Raw genomic sequence first — 4,958 nt, 5'->3', positions numbered from 1 at the left:
TCTATTCATCAAACAAAATAAATAAGTAAATAATTTCAAACAAAATGGTCCACAAAAATCATTTGTTTCGTTCAAAACTTCGTCAATTATAAGTTAATAAGTGAATCTTAAAAAACAGCTTTTACGTGTGAAATACATAGTCTTTTAAACTCCATAAATGTTGCTGCACGTTTAATGTGTCTTGGCATCGAATTGAAAACATTTATTCCTTTGTAAAAAAGCGAGTTCTGTGAAGCACATGATAAGAAATTCGGTGTTCTTATTTCATCCGCGTTCCTTGTATTATATCTATGGAAGTCTCTACCTCTTTCAATTCGATTACACAAATACTGAGGCAGCAAACCATTGATTACTTTAAAAATAAACACCATAGTCAAATAAACAATGCGCTGCTTCACTGACAACCATTGCAAAACGTCTAGCATTAAAATCGAGGAAGTAAATCTGTCACATCTTAATATTAAACGCATTATTTTATTCTGCAATCGTTGTAGTTTCACTATTTGTGTTTCATTGGCCAAAAATAAAATGGAAGGGCAAAAGTCTAGGTGAGGAGAGATGATTGATTTGTATAGCTGTATTTTACTCCAAATAGTTAATTCTTTTTTCAATCGGCATAGAATTCCATACTTCTTGGCAATTTTCTTGATGACATTGTCAATGTGAGCATTGAACTTTAGTTTGTCATCAATAATTACACCAAGATATTTAATCTCCCGAACGCGCTCAATTGCCTCATCATCAATCATAACTGAGACATTTTCATCTAATCGACTTCGCGACATCACCATAAATTTAGTTTTAGTTATGTTCAATTTCAATTGCTTATACTTCAACCATCTACTAAGAGAACGCAAATCTTCATTCAAATGTGAAACGGCTTCGTGCAAATCCTTAGCTGCAATGAATAACACAGTGTCGTCTGCAAAAAGATTAATATCGCAAAAATGTAAAACGCGGCGCATGTCGTTAATGTACATAATAAACAAAAGGGGCCCTAATACACTTCCTTGGGGCACACCTAGATCGTTTCTCATTGCATTAGATACAAAATCATTGAAAGTAGTCCTTTGAGATCTATCAGACAAATAGCTTTCAAACCATTTTAACGCTGTACTCGTAATTCCAAAGCGCTTGATTGTTCTCAACAATAAGGGCCTTGAAATTGTTTCAAAAGCGCGTTTTAGATCCAAGAAAACAGCAACTATCGTCTCCTTCTGCTCTAAGTAGTCTTTCCATTTTGCTAATACCAAATTCAATGCGGTTTCACAAGAATGACCTTCTCGATAACCCGATTGTTCTGGAATTAACAAGGAATTCGAACTCAAATATTCCAGCAGCTGATCTTTAACAGCAAGCTCTAGGATTTTTTCTAAAGTGTGCAACATGTTGATGGGACGAAACTCTTCGGCTTTAATCGTTCCAGCAACTTTTTGAATCGGAACAACTAACGATTCTTTCCACACTTGAGGAACATGGCCAATTAGCAAAGATTCATTAATCAGAACCAACAAGGTATGACCAATGACATGAAAGCAATCTTGAATAACTCTAGCATTTACGTTATCTACGCCTGCCGTTTTTTCTAATGAAAAGCAAATAATCCTAAGTTCATCTAATGTAATTGGGTGAAAACTTTCAAATCTACAATTACTATTACAAGGCTGTTTTATTTCATCAGGTTCATTGACCAATTCAATAGATTGATTGATCAATGAAACACTATCGACGAAATAATCATTAAACTTAGATGCAATTACTTGTTCAGACTGTTCTAATGTGCCATTAAAAGTTATGGACCGCGGTTTGCAATTACTAGGTTTTAACAAAGACTTTAAAATTTTCCATAACTCTTTGCTGTTGTTTTGATGTTGACTAATCTTCCTCTGGATATATTCACAACGAGTTTTCTTAACTTCTTGCGAATATTTATTACGCGCGAACGTGTACTTATTCCAATGATTTTGACTATTAGATCTACAAAACTTTTTATACCATTTATCCCTCTTACGTTTAAGACGTAAGAGATCTAAGTTGTACCAGCTGTTCGAGTTTTTCAAAGAAACAAATTTATATTCAACCAATTTATTAGTACACGTTTTCAAAGTATTTGTAAGAACAGCTGCAGATTCATCTAAATTGTCGACCGCGAGCGGAAAATCTGCGCTTCTCTCAACGAGATTAGAAACAGCCTGCTTCGAATATTTTCTCCAGCACTTCAGTTTAATAAAATCTTCATTATTATTTGAGTTTTCCAAAACGTTAATTATTAATGTTTCATGATCGGTTATTTTCAAATTAGTATCCACAACTGAACAAATAGTGTCAAAATTGGAATAAACATGATCAATTAGGGTTCTGCTGTGCTGGGAAACACGCGTATATTCATCTACAGTTTGTATTAAATTGAAAAAATCAGCTAAATGCTTCAAATGTTGTGAATCTGAGTTATTACGCCAATTAATATTAAAGTCACCAGCCAGTATATTTAATTTACTTGAGTCAAGAAATGTCTCTAGCCAGTTTTCTAGGATTTCAACAAAACGCTGGTTACTAGAACTGGGAGAATGATACAAAACACCATAGTTACCCATCTTCATGCCACGCACAACTGTAATGCCCAAGAACCAGTTGCCATCATTCACTTCGTTAAGACAAAGGTTGAATTGAACTGATTCTCTGACATAAATAGCAACACCGCCAGTATGTCTAGAATGTGATAAACAAGCAGCAACTTTGTATCCAGGAATGCTGTATTGATCATATGCTTCAATTTCAACAATGTGAGTTTCTGATAAAAACACCAACTGAGGACGTTTTTCTTCAACAATCTGACGCAATGGTACGTAGTTTGTTGATAACCCCGCAATATTCAAGTACAAAAAATCGATTTTGTTCACACTCTTCTTGGAACTTTGTTGCTATTTATTGAAACGTAAGTTGCTTTTCTTTTGATCTAAAAGTCTCTTATAAATCAAACAATCAGAGCTAAATGCGGCATGGTTGACGTCCAAGTTCATATTACGTTCCTTATTTGTTCTTGAACAATTAACACATTTCAATACAGTTGACGTACATTCTGATGTCTTGTGTTTTTGGCTACACCTCGAGCAGGCATCACAATTTTTACAATCCATGCTCTTGTGACCAAATTCCCCACATTTGAAGCATCTTAGCACATTAATCGCGGGAACAATAAAGCACCGATCAAACTCTATATTTACTTTTTTCGCAGACAACATAGAATTATAAGTCGCCAAATCGACCTCAACCACTGCGCTAAACTTGTTGTAAGTGAAGCGCGGATTTTCGTATATATTCACAACCTTTATATCATTTATTTCGATGCCTTCATTTTGACTTTTTAAAAAGTCAATAAAGGCCTCAGAGGAATGTTTTTCACTCATACCCACTACTTTCAATCTTGGAACAGACGTGGGAACAACAGCGCAATAGTTTTCACCCAGATTACTTTCAATGTCATTTTTCATTTGAACTATGTTTTCGCCTAAAGCACATTCAACGATTATGGAACCATCTCTACCGTTCCTAAAATTGCTGATTTTATGCGTTCTTGGATCTAATTTATTCTTTAAGACCTTTCGAGTATCATCGCATGCTTGGTTAGATTCTTTAGGTTTAATAATAATAACCGGTCGAGTTTTACGTTTAACCGGCTTAAAACCGGTATTGCTAGTGTTACAATTTTCGGGAATATTACTATTGATATTGCTTACTTTTTTACTGTTACTATTATTTTTTACCACTTCCGCAAAAGTCGCGTGGCCTGCAAAATCATCATTATCACTACAACTATCTAATTTACGCTTTTTTCCGATTTGGTTCGATTCGGTACAAATCATTCCAGACCGCGCGCAAGCATTATTCGTTGCAGCTAAGTTTTGTTGCGCACTAATTTCTAAAACCGAACTAGTCAATGATTCGAATTTTTCGCATATAAATTTTTCTAGAGACTCATTCATGTTTAGTCTCAACTGTTCAATACCGTTTCTTAACGCGTCATCTATCTGGGCAGACATTTGATTTCGCATGGCAACGAACGAGTCCGAGAGTGAAGATATTCTCTTCATTTCTTCCTCTATTCTCTTGACGTTCGAGATCAAATCGTTCTGCCCACAAGACTTATCTGATAGACAATCATCACATTTGAAGCAAAGATTCTCGTTATCTGTAAGCATCTTTGCCGTTGCCTTGTTGAGCGGTGTACACTTGTAGTGGAATACCCGTGTACACTTGCCCACACATTTCATCGGCAAATCTGGTACTACGATTGCCAATCCACAGGCCGAGCAAATCATCGCACAACACACACTAAACGCGCGAGCGGAACACTATAGCAATAGACATGCAGAGTGTATGCAGATAGAAAAAAAACAATGATCGCCGCCGCAGCTGCTATGGTAGCGCGTTGGGGGGATATTAGAAAAAACAAAATTTAACAAGAATAAGCTGCTATTGCAACTGTTCTTCTACTTAGCCTGATGTAAAATCACTACGGCTACACAATACTATATTACTATAGTTAAACAAGACACTATTTCACTCGTAAAATTGTTATTTTATTGGCACTACAAAATCACAATAACTACTGTGTTACACCATCATCAATACGTCTGACTGCTGCAACTATCGTGGTATTACGCTGGTAAACGCCGCCTACAAGGTACTCTTCCAGATCCTGTTACGCCGGCTGTCACCGATAGCACAAGGTTTCGTTGGGAATTATCAGGCGGGTTTCATGGGGGCTCGCGCAACTACGGACCAAATTTTTACTATCCGACAGATCTTGCAGAAATGTCGGGAGCACAACGTGCCCACGCATCACATCTTTATTGATTTCAAAGCAGCATACGATACAGTCGATCGAGACAAGCTATGGCAGATAATGCACGAATACGGTTTTCCGGACAAACTGACGCGACTGATCAGTGCTACAT

The sequence above is a fragment of the Sabethes cyaneus genome, chromosome 2 (assembly GCF_943734655.1).
Source record: "Sabethes cyaneus chromosome 2, idSabCyanKW18_F2, whole genome shotgun sequence".
Lineage (NCBI taxonomy): Eukaryota > Metazoa > Arthropoda > Insecta > Diptera > Culicidae > Sabethes > Sabethes cyaneus.
The sequence above is the reverse complement of the archived record's forward strand: the minus strand, read 5'-3'. Positions refer to the sequence as shown.